This window comes from Bombina bombina, chromosome 6, assembly GCF_027579735.1.
Source record: "Bombina bombina isolate aBomBom1 chromosome 6, aBomBom1.pri, whole genome shotgun sequence".
Lineage (NCBI taxonomy): Eukaryota > Metazoa > Chordata > Amphibia > Anura > Bombinatoridae > Bombina > Bombina bombina.
The window spans coordinates 112203344-112218790 of record NC_069504.1 but is presented as its reverse complement, the minus strand read 5'-3'; positions in this window follow the sequence as shown (position 1 = coordinate 112218790).

Below are 15447 nucleotides of genomic sequence, written 5' to 3'. Positions count from 1 at the left end.
TACAATAAAAATTATATATATATATAATAGTACAGAAAAAGATCAGCACTCACCAACCTTGTAACCACTCAGTGCACGGCCAGTAAACATATACAAGAATATACACTGCAAAAGGACCAGACCTGGTGTAGATCTATGGAGTCACACAGCAAAGAAAGCCAGCACACGAGATTTGGAAAATCACCCTCTTTTAATGCCAAAGTAGCATAACGTTTCAGCTCCAGCATCATCTCAAGCAGTAGAAATGTGTGGAATATTTTTCTGCAAATGAGTGGGAATCATTGTTAAAAATAGCATCATATTGCACTAGAGTTTTCTGTAGTAGCTGCATTATATTTAGGATAGGAACATCAATTTTCCAGTAAACAAAGCACTGTGATACGTTTCAAAACATACTCTTTTAGATGGAACAAAGATTTATTTTTACTATCATATCCCTTTAAATGTTGCTATAGTATATGCTTCTGGAATTCTAAATACTATTACATGAAAAGATGTACTTAATTAGTTAAAAAGTCAAAACAAAAAAAGTGTTTAAACAATTATAAGAGTTTCATAGTTAGGTCTTGAAAAAGCAATTGGTTTTCAATCTTATGACATTTATTTTGGAACTTTCTGTAAAGATTTATGGGATAGCCATAATCAGTTTGCATGTTTTTCCATCTTATATGTAAGGCACTTTGAAAAGGTATATTAACCCTGTGGGATGAACTCAAAGGTGGCATCGTTTGGATCTGAAAATCGAGCAATTACTAATTCTCTTAACTTGCAATGCACCCTGCTGAATTATCAAGGCTAACTGTGCTACATACTCGTTCCTTAGTGGATTTATCAGATAAGAACCGCAAAACAATGCATTTTCTACAAACTTTATGACAGTGGGTTGCTTGTGGACTAATTTCAGTTAAAAAGGATGTTAATTTGTTTTAAAAATGTTAAGGCTTGACTAATGTAATTTTATAACAACACAACAGAAATATTTTGTAATTACAAGGTGTTTAATGTCCCTTTAAAGATTACTTACATTTAATTTAAAAGGGAAGTAGAAAGGACTAACTTACCTATAAATAATAATGTTATATTTTGAAACACAGTCTTCTATTTGGAACTGGATGATGACATAAGTACAGGGCACAATTGAAACAAAATCGTACTTGAAAAATGTTGATAAAAATATTTATAACTTTTTTAATAAACACTGTAAAATAATTACATTCTGTTTGTTTGATTTAAATGCATGTGAATAAACTGTGGAGACTGTAGTATTGTTAAGAACGGTTAATAATTTCATTGCTATCTGGCAATGGCATGAGCAAGGTCATTTAAATGGGACAAACCTATTACAACAAAAGTAGACAAAACAGAGACGTTGAATAAAAGAAGGACACATGACTATGATATGGAAAAGATAGTGTGATTCGCTGCCCTATATAATAATGCATGGTTACTAAGTACAAAGATCTTACTTATTGTGGAATCTAGTGTTAACCCTTTAAATGGCAGATTTGGAATTACAAATATATATATATATATATATATATATATATATATATATATATATATATATATATAAAACAGGTTACACTGTGAAGGATATCGGCATAAAAACTATATTCAAACTGTTAAAGACCAAACAAATTTAAACAAAAACAATGTCCCTCTATAAAATAGTGCACATTAAGGGCTAAATAGATTACAAGTGAGGCGCAAATGGTTTTGCCCTTACATAATCTAATTTTTGCGAGCCATTTTCATTGCGCTGATATTGCAAGTGGAGCGAAATCGCGATTGCGCTAATGCAATCTCCATTTACGCTTCAATCCTTACCGCAATTTTAGAGCTGTGGTTAACTGTTTTCAGAAACACTTCAAACATACATTACAAAGTACACTTACACTCATAAAAACAATGTCTAATAAAAACATTTTTAAAAACAATATTGCACAAAAAAGTTATGAGGGCTGTTAGAGAAAAAAAGTCAAGCAAAGGGCGTTAAAATTGAGACACATACATATACATTGCTAAATATGTGTTTGTATGTATATATATTAATTTTTTTCTTTTTTTTTTTGGACAAAAAGAGGTGCCCCAGAAGGAGGTGGAACATATATTCCCCCCAGCTTTGTTCAAGTATACCCTTATCTGGCACTTAACCTAACAACAGCCCTAACAACAAATAAATGCATCAAACAAAATATTTAATTCACACACAATTCCTAAATAAGCCACACAGGGTTAACAAATACTAGAAGTCCTTGAAGAATCATGTATATAAGGGTACCCTTGTAAAGGATCCAGGGAGCTCCCTATATATACTTAAAACCAGTTGTAGGGTTATTCCACATAATTAGTAGTCCCTTTGTTAAGATTAAAGGGAAACTGAACCAAAACAAATTATTTTGTGATTCAGATAGAGCATGACATTTTAAGCAACTTTCTCATTCACTCCTATTATCAAATTTTCTTCATTCTCTTGGTATCTTTATTTGAAATGCAAGAATGTAAGTTTAGATGCCGGCCCATTTTTGGTGAACAACCTGGGTTGTTCTTGCTGATTGGTGGATAAATTCATCCACCAATAAAAGAGTGCTGGCCAGAGTACTGAACCAAAAAAAAAAAAAAAAAAAAAAAAAAAAAAAGCTTAGATGTCTTCTTTTTCACATAAAGATAGCAAGAGAACGAAGAAAAATTGATAATAGGAATAAATTAGAAAGTTGCTTAAAATTGCCTGCTCTAAATGAATCACGAAAGAAAAAATTTGGGTTCAGTGTCCCTTTAATAGACACAAGCGCCCAACAAATTACTCCTCAAGATGCAGAACCCCATGTGAAGGACACACTAGGACCCTTACAAGCTATTCAGCTCTACTTGGAGACTCCGGATATTGCAGAACACCCGGTTTTGGTAAGCAGCCGGTTATGAACCACATTTGTTAACCCCACATCATCTGGATACTACGAACAGTGAATAAAAGTGGACCAGGAGGTTAAGGTCGGCTATCTGAAAGAGCCCCACTCACTGTTGAACAATGGTCTACAACGGACACTATGAATCAAAGGAATGTGAGTATTGTGGGCTGACTACTTACCCGTCCTATGCTTGCTACATCTACGGACCTAAAATTGGGGGAGACTGCTTTGCACTAACTATAATGTGAGAAATGTGTATATATATCCACTAGTAAAGGTTAGCTCCTATACAGGAATAATATAAAAAGGGGGCGCTCACTATATGGTACAAAAAATTGTACAAAATGTATAATGATCACAGGAAAACAAACAAGAAAGAAAGGCAATGTCCACTGTGAAAAACAGTCTCATAACATGATGCACCCAACGAGTGGTCACTCCGATGAAGGGATCCTGAATCCTGCGAAGGCTATAACAACAGAAAGACAAGAGGCGCCTCATAGGGTGAATATGTCTAAATAGGGGAAAACACTTGATATGGTGACAACTGGCAACTCACATTTAGATGGGCACTACATGTAGTGCGCGTGTGGCAGACTGGAGAATACCGGTCCCTCCAGCTAGACAAACCAGGCACAGCGGTGAGGGGGAACGACTGCAGACAACAAGCAGACACCACAATGGGGTTTCCTCCACAAGGTAGCGTGTGACGTTACAGTCAAAAGGTAGGCTCCGTCAGCTCCAAGGATAAACTCCTACTCCCAATCTGCTAGCTCAAGCACCAATACAGTGTAATTGTGCAAAACCGTGAGGGATATCACAGTTTCGGTAAGAAGCATAAAGATTCCTTTGTTGGTATAAAAAGATTTATTAAAAACAAGCAATGGAGTTCTCAGTGGTATTTCCACCGTTTCATCAGACTTATAAAATTGTGAACAAAACATTGGCTTATATCGCAGAGTGTAAGGTCCGCCCTCTAATTACATACACAGGTGAGGTAGGAAGCAATCTTGTGCATCTGATATACATGTTTGTTGCATAGTAATTGTACATTGAGAACAATGTTTTAAAATTTAAAAACAAAGGAACCTTGAATAGTATTGATACTAAAAAACCACAACCCTAATATTTACAAACAATTATATCAACAAACAAATATTGAAAAAAATAAAACAAGTCATGGTAAATGTCAAGTTGATTACTACTATAAAAAAAAAAAACATGATGTGAGTTGTAAATATTTGTGAATGTTTGTTGTGAATGAATGATATGTGAATGAGTAGGGGAGTGGAAGTGATGAGATGTAATGTGCAACTGAAATAGTGTGGCACAACTAAGTGCATGGAATAAGTGAAGTGAGTGAAAAAATAATAAAGGGTAAAAATTGCGCTCTGGAGATATTAATAATACTAATGTAGGTATGTATATATCGCCTATCTATATAATGTAATGATGGAAACTCATTAAGATATGTAGATAATGATAGAATGTACAAGATAAGATTAAAAAGTGATAAATGGCAGCTTGTTGCAAATTGTGACAGTGTAATGCAAGTGATCAGTGCATGGTAATAAATACATATAAGTAATCTAAACATTAATAGTGATTTGTGTTGCTATGTCGGGCAGGGGTCATAAACAGTATATGTCTGGGAAGAGTGAGAATGCTAAAAAAGGTGTAAAAATGTGTGTGATCAGGTTGGTATATCATAAGGCGTTTTCCACCAATATATTTTAAATAAATAGGGTTATGTCGATATTATAAGAAAATATTTCCCTCATGTGTCAAAATCTGCAAGATCAACATTTATGGACTAAGAGTTTGTAATATATAAATCCAGTGGGTCTCTCTTTGTCTTAACCGATGGAACCTATTATAACTCAATGAGGGAGCAATCTGTTCAATAGGAGTAATAAAAAAAATATTAATATTGGCTTTATGATGGCAATGGGCAGCTACACTGTATGGTTTAATTTTAATTTTTCATATTATATAAATGTTCGTTCCACCTAGTTCAGTGCGACAGTTACGCCCTACATATTGCACCCCACAAATACAGGTGAGTAAATAAATAACGTATTTAGAAGAGCAATCTAAGCATTTAATTATAGAAAAAGATTGTTGGTTGGAGGTAGATTGAAACTCAAGCTTCTTGTGTGTCACAAAATTGCACATATTACAACTTTTTTGTTACATTTATAACTCCCCTTTTTCACAAACGGGGGAGTGGATTCAGGAATATTTGGCCTCTTCTTTGGAATAATACCCTTTTTACTCACTACAATTTTACTAGGGGCCAATTTATTCTTCAATGTTTGTGCCCTTCTGAAGACACATCTTGGTCTCTCACCTAATAAGGTCTTTCAAGATCAGATCATTAAGTAGCAAGTGCCAATGCTTACATAGGATATTTTGAATTTTTCTATGGTTGTAAGTAAATTTAGTAATAAACAGCGTAGAAGGTTTGTCTTCATTGGTTTACATTTTTGGTTTTAGGGATCAATATATTATCTCTATCTAATGCTCTAGCTCTTAAATAACTGACGTGTACTAGGTCACTTGGATATCCTTTGTCTAGAAAACATTTTGTTAGGATATCACTTTGGACATCGAAATCATCTAGGGAACTGCAGTTTCTACGTATTCTCCTATATTGTCCGTATGGAACATTATTTTTCCATGGGCGATGGTGATTACTGGAAAAATGTAGGTAGCTATTGCTGTCTACTGGTTTAAAGTGAGTTTTAGAACCTATAGTTCCATCAATATTAGAAAATAGATGTAAATCCAAAAATATCATGGAAATTTTATCTACATGGTGTGAAAAAGATAAACCCAAGCCATTATTATTTAGATGTGATGCAAAAGAGGACACCATGTCAGTGTTCCCCTCAAAAATCAAAATCGAATTGTCTATGTAACAGCCATAGAAAACCAGATTTGCCCTATAGGGGGAATTATAGATGTATGTGTTCTCGAAATATCCCATGTATAAATTTGCGAAACTAGGGGCAAATCTGGTTCCCATGGCCGTACCTCTGACTTGAAGAAAAAATTGATTGTGATAAAAAAATAATTGTGTGTGAGGATAAACATAATCAATTTAAGTAAAAAATCACTTTGGGTGGAAGACATGTAAGGGTCTTGATTGTAAAACCATCTAATTGCATCTAGCCCTAATAGATGTGGTATGTTAGAATAAACAAAAAATACATCACAGGTCATCCAAAAATATTTGTCTGTAAATGATACTTTAGATAATTTAAATAATAAATCATATGATTCCAAACCAACCACATATTTTTGTAAATAAAAAATGATGTATGAAGATAAATTATCCGTGAGGCTTCCAATCCCTGCAATTATTGGGCGGTCAGGGGGGTTAGTTTTATTTTTATGTACTTTTGGCAAGTGGTAGTAAAATGCCACATTTGGTTTTAGGGGAATAATGTAATCTTTTTCTTTTTTAGTAAGAAGATTTTCTTTAAATCATCCTTCTATAAGATCTACTAGAGATTTAAGATATTTGTGAGTAGGGTCACATCATAAAGTAGTGTAGCAATCTATATCATTAAGTATATGATTGGCTTCTGCCACATAGATCGATTTTGTAACACAATTCCCCCACCCTTGTCAGCCTCACGGATGATCAAATCTGGCATATTGACAAGTTTGTTAACAGCCATTCTCTCATGATGATTGAGATTATGTTTTTTGATAGAATTTTTAGTACGTTTCATCATTAATAACCATGTCCCTAAATTGAGACAAATGTCTCTCGTATTTAAGATTGGGGGTAAAGTTATATATTCGTGTTTTGTTACTGTATATAATACCATCAAGTAGTTGCTCTGTTAGTGTATCTGGATAGATATAAATAGTAGGTTGTTTACTTTGAGTAGACATAGTATCTGTTAGAATTGGACAGTAAACTGTGTTTAAGTTTCTTTTGAGCATGATATTTTTGTAAAGATAATTTTCTAATATACCTATTAGTGTCAACATACAGCTCAAATGTAGAGTGGTTACTGGAAGGGCAAAAGGATAAACCTCTACCTAATAGTCTATATTCATGATCAGATAGGTTATATTTGGATAGATTTCTTTTTTGGCGGTTGTGTTATATCCTCTACAACCCCATTTGTGTACATTTGGGGAGTTATAAATGTAACAAAAAAGTTGTAATATGTGCAATTTTGTGACACACAAGAAACTTGAGTTTCAATCTACCTCCAATCAACAATCTTTTTCTACAACTAAACGCTACGCTTAGATTTAGAGTTCTGCGGCCAAAGGGGTGCGTTAGCTACGCATGCTTTTTTTCTGGCCGCACCTTTTAAATACCGCTGGTATTGAGAGTTCACAGAATGGCTGCGTTAGGCTCCAAAAAAGGAGCGTATAGCATATTTAATGCAACTTCAACTCTCGATACCAGCGGTGCTTATGGACGCGGCCAGCTTCAAAAACGTGCTCGTGCACGATTCCCCCATAGAAAACAATGGGGCTGTTTGAATTGAAAAAAAACCTAACACCTGCAAAAAAGCCGCGTTCAGCTCCTAACGCAGCCCCATTGTTTGCTATGGGGAAACACTTCCTACGTCTGCACCTAACACTCTAACATGTACCCCGAGTCTAAACACCCCTAACTTTACACTTATTAAGCCCTAATCTGCCGCCCCCGCTATCGCTGACCCCTACATATTATTATTAACCCCTAATCTGCCGCTCCATATACCGCCGCTACTTACATTATCCCTATGTACCCCTAATCTGCTGTCCCTAACACCGCCGACCCCTATATTATATTTATTAACCCCTAATCTGCCCCCCCCCCAACGTCGCCTCCACCTGCCTACACTTATTAACCCCTAATCTGCACCGGACCGCACCGCTATTATAATAAAGTTATTAACCCCTAACCCGCCTCACTAACCCTATAATAAATAGTATTAACCCCTAATCTGCCCTCCCTAACATCGCCGACACCTAACTTCAAACATTAACCCCTAATCTGCCGACTGGAGCTCACCGCTATTCTAATAAATGTATTAACCCCTAAAGCTAAGTCTAACCCTAACACTAACACCCCCCTAAGTTAAATATAATTTAAATCTAACAAAATAAATTAACTCTTATTAAATAAATTATTCCTATTTAAAGCTAAATACTTACCTGTAAAATAAATCCTAATATAGCTACAATATAAATTATAATTATATTATAGCTATTTTAGGATTTATATTTATTTTACAGGTAACTTTGTATTTATTTTAACCAGGTACAATAGCTATTAAATAGTTAAGAACTATTTAATAGCTAAAATAGTTAAAATAATTACAAAATTACCTGTAAAATAAATCCTAACCTAAGTTACAATTAAACCTAACACTACACTATCAATAAATTAATTAAATAAAATACCTACAATTGCCTACAATTAAACCTAAAACTACACTATCAATACATTAATTAAATACAATATCTACAAATAAATACAATGAAATAAACTAACTAAAGTACAAAAAATAAAAAAGAACTAAGTTACAAAAAATAAAAAAATATTTACAAACATCAGAAAAATATTACAACAATTTTAAACTAATTACACCTACTCTAAGCCCCCTAATAAAATAACAAAGCCCCCCAAAATAAAAAAATGCCCTACCCTATTCTAAATTACAAAAGTTCAAAGCTCTTTTACCTTACCAGCCCTGAACAGGGCCCTTTGCGGGGCATGCCCCAAAGAATTCAGCTCTTTTGCCTGTAAAAAAAACACATACAATACCCCCCCCCCAAAATTACAACCCACCACCCACATACCCCTAATCTAACCCAAACCCCCCTTAAATAAACCTAACACTAAGCCCCTGAAGATCTTCCTACCTTATCTTCACCATACCAGGTTCACCGATCGATCCAGAAGAGCTCCTCCGATGTCTTGATCCAAGCCCAAGCGGGGGGCTGAAGATGTCCATGATCTGGCTGAAGTCTTCATCCAAGCGGGAGCTGAAGAGGTACATGATCCGGCTGAAGTCTTCTATCAACGGCATCTTCAATCTTCTTTCTTCCGGATCCATGTTCATCCCGCCGACGCGGAACATCCATCTTCACCGACGACTTCCCGACGAATGACGGTTCCTTTAAGGGACGTCATCCAAGATGGCGTCCCTCGAATTCTGATTGGCTGATAGGATTCTATCAGCCAATCAGAATTAAGGTAGGAAAATTCTGATTGGCTGATGGAATCAGCCAATCAGAATCAAGTTCAATCCGATTGGCTGATTCAATCAGCCAATCAGATTGAGCTTGCATTCTATTGGCTGTTCCGATCAGCCAATAGAATGCGAGCTCAATCTGATTGGCTGATCGAAGGAGCTCTTCTGGATCGATCGGTGAACCTGGTTTTGACAGCTACCGCCCAACTCTAAATCTAGGCCTTAGATTGCTCTTCTGACTATGTTATTTATTTACCCAAGGGTTAGTGGGGGTTAGTGTTTCTGTTTTACCCATTGGTGTTTATGTGTGTATGTATGTATGTGACTGTGTGTGTATTTATGCATGTATGTGTGTGTGTATGTTTGTGTAACCAGCAAATTACAGACCTTGTTACTACAGCATGTGGGGGTGGGGGGTAAACAGTGTCAGTCTATACAGTACCACTATATACAGTACGGGGGGCTGGACCATGTTACAGACTACTGTGGTCACTTTATAAAGTACTGGGGCAGGTAGGGTCAGGCCAGCCATCTCACTGGCAGATTACAGACTGTGTCACTGACTCACTATATACAGTACTGGTGGGTCACTATATACAGTAATAGGGGATCAGACCATCTCACAGACTGTGGACACAGGGTACCTCCTTTTGCAGACGTAATCTGATTCACATTTTTTTTCTGTGTTAAATGAGAAAAAAAAAAGTATAAAAGATATGTATCAAATTCACTTTTTTTGCAGTGGGGGGCCCTTCTTAGATTCTTGCACCTGGGCCCTGTGTTTTCTAGTTACGCCTCTGCTCATGATCAACTTGTTTAGAATGTTTGCAGGGAACATGACTGTTCATAGTTTCCTATTTTCAGAGGTGTTTTCTATTGCTTCTTATGTGGAAAACAGAGGTTTTTTTTTTTTTAATCTTGGTCCTGATGCCACTTAAAGGGTCAAGTTACCACTTGTTTCAAAATGGAGGTTAATCATCTCTTTCAAATGATTGACCATATAATCACCTAGGATACATGTGATCATTACTAGGATACTAAACACACTACTAGAGATCAGGGAGGTGTTTTATGCATAAGCTGCCACAGCTGCCACAGCTGTGAGTTAATTACACCTACTCTAAGCCCCCTAATAAAATAACAAAGCCCCCCAAAATAAAAAAATGCCCTACCCTATTCTAAATTACAAAAGTTCAAAGCTCTTTTACCTTACCAGCCCTGAACAGGGCCCTTTGCGGGGCATGCCCCAAAGAATTCAGCTCTTTTGCCTGTAAAAAAAACACATACAATACCCCCCCCCCCAAAATTACAACCCACCACCCACATACCCCTAATCTAACCCAAACCCCCCTTAAATAAACCTAACACTAAGCCCCTGAAGATCTTCCTACCTTATCTTCACCATACCAGGTTCACCGATCGATCCAGAAGAGCTCCTCCGATGTCTTGATCCAAGCCCAAGCGGGGGGCTGAAGATGTCCATGATCTGGCTGAAGTCTTCATCCAAGCGGGAGCTGAAGAGGTACATGATCCGGCTGAAGTCTTCTATCAACGGCATCTTCAATCTTCTTTCTTCCGGATCCATGTTCATCCCGCCGACGCGGAACATCCATCTTCACCGACGACTTCCCGACGAATGACGGTTCCTTTAAGGGACGTCATCCAAGATGGCGTCCCTCGAATTCTGATTGGCTGATAGGATTCTATCAGCCAATCAGAATTAAGGTAGGAAAATTCTGATTGGCTGATGGAATCAGCCAATCAGAATCAAGTTCAATCCGATTGGCTGATTCAATCAGCCAATCAGATTGAGCTTGCATTCTATTGGCTGTTCCGATCAGCCAATAGAATGCGAACTCAATCTGATTGGCTGATCGGAGGAGCTCTTCTGGATCGATCGGTGAACCTGGTTTTGACAGCTACCGCCCAACTCTAAATCTAGGCCTTAGATTGCTCTTCTGACTATGTTATTTATTTACCCAAGGGTTAGTGGGGGTTAGTGTTTCTGTTTTACCCATTGGTGTTTATGTGTGTATGTATGTATGTGACTGTGTGTGTATTTATGCATGTATGTGTGTGTGTATGTTTGTGTAACCAGCAAATTACAGACCTTGTTACTACAGCATGTGGGGGTGGGGGGTAAACAGTGTCAGTCTATACAGTACCACTATATACAGTACGGGGGGCTGGACCATGTTACAGACTACTGTGGTCACTTTATAAAGTACTGGGGCAGGTAGGGTCAGGCCAGCCATCTCACTGGCAGATTACAGACTGTGTCACTGACTCACTATATACAGTACTGGTGGGTCACTATATACAGTAATAGGGGATCAGACCATCTCACAGACTGTGGGCACAGGGTACCTCCTTTTGCAGACGTAATCTGATTCACATTTTTTTTCTGTGTTAAATGAGAAAAAAAAAAGTATAAAAGATATGTATCAAATTCACTTTTTTTGCAGTGGGGGGCCCTTCTTAGATTCTTGCACCTGGGCCCTGTGTTTTCTAGTTACGCCTCTGCTCATGATCAACTTGTTTAGAATGTTTGCAGGGAACATGACTGTTCATAGTTTCCTATTTTCAGAGGTGTTTTCTATTGCTTCTTATGTGGAAAACAGAGGGTTTTTTTTTTTTAATCTTGGTCCTGATGCCACTTAAAGGGTCAAGTTACCACTTGTTTCAAAATGGAGGTTAATCATCTCTTTCAAATGATTGACCATATAATCACCTAGGATACATGTGATCATTACTAGGATACTAAACACACTACTAGAGATCAGGGAGGTGTTTTATGCATAAGCTGCCACAGCTGTGAGTTACTATATCTTCCTTCAATTACTTTAAATATTTGAAAAAGGGTGTTTCCTTTTCTGATTGAGGAATTGGAAGGAGATCACCTGCATCCCCATGGAGGTTCACAATAAAGGGTATAGGGCTCTTTTGGAGCTATTTCCCCAAAAACACACAGATGTTCACATCCATGGGCGTCCAGAGGGGGGGCAAGAAGGGGCATCTGCCCCCCCCCCTACATTTTTCTCCCCTCCTGAAGTAAAACTGCAGGGGGGGGGAGACAATAGAATGTCTGTTTGACTTTTAATCTTCTTATTGTAATTCCATTTTAGAGGAAGAAGCAAAGTATTCTGGGAGTTAAAAAGCACTCTGCAATTTATAATTCCCCATTTGCTTCTCAGTATTGTATGAATGCAGTTTTGGACTCCAATTCCCAGCATGTATTATTTCCCTTCCTCTCCACAGCAGCTTCCCCCCCTCACACACAGCAATGAAGGCGCTACTGAGAACCCAAATCCATATCCGATTGGTTGTCAGGGGCGAATCAGATCATGCATTAGCGCCTATCTCCTATGTATGATCTGATTGGTCCGTTCCATCTTCACTATCTATTTTTGGCTCCACCTGAGCGGTTCAAGGGGGGCTTCACCCCCCTTGTAAACCTCATTCCCCAAGGTTCACTTGGGGTGGATGCCAAAGGATTGGCGGGGCTCCCCCCAACCTTCCAGGCAGAGGCAAAAACAAATAATGAAGATGGGTAAATTACAGTGCCCATCTGATTGGCCCGTGTCTCTGTGAGTGACAGGATGCACAACCAATCAGATAAATGGTTCAGGTGCTCCCTAGCGCCTTGTCACAGCAAGGGGTCTTAATAAAGTGAGGGAATGCTTGTTCATTGCATGCTGGGCAGCATCTTCACCAGTGACAACAACAAGCTAGAGTCTTTCCTGTACGTAAATGTACAGCAATTGCTCTGGCAGTTCTGTGGGGAGGAGGGTGATATGAGAAATTGGATTTATTTAAGAAGGTATCTATCTGTTTGGTCTAATTCAGTGCCTTATTGTTTACATTTGTACTGCAGTGCTTGAAAAAACACAGATCAATGTTTAATGTGTCCACATGGCCTTTATAATTTTGAAGATGAACTAAATTATTATTCCTAAAACCAAGTTATCTGCATAAAGTATTCACCAACATATATTGCTAAATGGAAAAAGGGAGATACAGAGGGAAAGGGGAGAAACAGCATAAAAGAAAAAGAAAAGCACAAAGACACAGAAAAATAGTGTGACAGAGAGAGAGATAATGGGGAAAATAGAGTGGACCACGTAAATTATATTTTCATGTATGTTTCAAATTCAGAATTTGACACCTATGTGCTTTCTACTTTTTTTTCTGTGGTTTTATCTGTTGACTATGAGTAATAAAAAAGAACAGCAATATTTGTTATCTGGATCTGAGGACAATCCTTATATCTGTTTTAACCTAGTTACTACTAGAAAGATCTGATGAGAACCTGCTCCATATTCAATATGTTAACATAAAAATGCTACTTTAGCCTTTTTAAACATTTAATTGTCATTATAAGGTGCTGATTGGTCAGCGTGCTCACTGCACAGAGCATATGTACCTGGCAACACCTGTGTAATAGAAGAAAAAAGCACAGTGTGTGGATGTGGGCATTAAAAATAAATAAATAACCAGCATTTTATAAACTGCTACAGGGGTAATTCAAAAGGGTACGGCTGTTTTGCTTCCATTGACAAGTTAGAGTTTTATATCATTTGAAAATATTTTTAAACTTATATTTTTATCTTTGTGTTTTCCCAGCAGTCAAGGGGTGTAAAACCGTTCTCTACTGCTATAGTGGTAAACTCATTGCTTTGTCTATAGGACAGGAAGTTGGTGGGTGTAAAATAGTTCAATATTTCCATAGTGGTTAAAGGGACAGTCTAGTCAAAATTAAACTTTCATGATTCAGATAGGACATTCAATTTTAAACAACTTTCCAATTTACATTTATCATCAAATTTGCTTTGTTATTTTGGTATTCTTTGTTGAAAGCTAAACCTAGGTAGGCTCATATGCAAATTTCTAAGTCATTGAACTGCCTCTTATCTCAGTGCATTTTAACAGTTTGTCACAGTTAGACACTGCTAGTTCACATGTGTCATATAGATAACATTGTGCTCACTCTCATGGAGTTATTTATGAGTCAGCACTGATTGGCTAAAATGCAAGTCTGTCAAAAGATCTGAGATAAGGGGGCAGTGTGCAGAGGCTTAGATACAAAGTAATCACAAAGGTAAAAAGTATATTAATATAACAGTGTTGGTTATGCAAAACTGGGGAATAAAATGATTATCTATCTTTTTAAACAATAACAATTTTGTTGTGGAATGTCCCTTTAACTCATTAATATCTCTGTATCACAGACTAGGATTAGTAGTATTTTGTGATCATTTTCAACCCCTGTTTTTTTATTCATTTTATATATATATATTGTCTGAGCATATTTCACATTTCCTCCCTGGAGAAATTTCTGTGGATGCCCATGTTCATATGCCACCATCATCTGCATACACCAGAAACATAACACAAGCTAAATAAAAGTATTTTGTTGATACTTGGTGATGTCAGGGAATAACTCTCTGTTCTGTAGCTTATGCTCACTGTGTTAGAAATAAATCCCTCCACTCACTGGTGACTTATGTTATTTACAAAAACATTTATAAAACATAATTAGTGAAATAATGTTATGGTCAGGTGTCCACATACTTTTGGCCTTATAAATATATTACACACTATCAATTCAGTAATTAAAATAGCAATCACTTCTCTACTAGGTGATTTTTACAACACACTGAGCTCAAAAAAATATTTACTAGTGTCATCATTTTGAGTTAAAAGTGACATCTCTTTTAATGGAGAAGTCAGCCATCTATGTGGCTATCCAGTGTTGTCTGTTACAAGAGCAACCACATAAGAAATTCATAATGATAAGTAATAAAACAATGGTGGTGGTGTACCCAATCCCCTCTCTTTGCAGAGATTAAAAGGTCACCTTGTTGGGGCAGCTATTGCTTCAGCAGTTACTCATCCACTTGGACCTACTGTAGACCCTACTAGCCTACATGCTGCCCCACCAAATGTTTTACCTGTTATGCCATATGCTGTTCTAGATCCTACACCACCCTATTGCTTAAAAAGAAGTTCTAGAAGACCAGCTCATCTCAGAGCATTTTGAACCTAAAATGACTTTTGTATGTAGCAACTAAGAGTAGAGATAATGGTACCAATTGAAGGTTACATTTATTGAAATAAGGTACATTTATTTAGAATGGAGAGCCTATGAGTAACAAGGAGGCATAAGGAGACCAACAAGATCTCTAGAGAAGGCACCCAAACCAACAAATGATTTGCCCGAAATATATATTATTACATATGCAGTATTTAAAAGTGTCATACCGCAACATGAAGGGGACACTTTCTTACTGAAAAAGATCCCTTTTCCCAGCACTCAAACCATC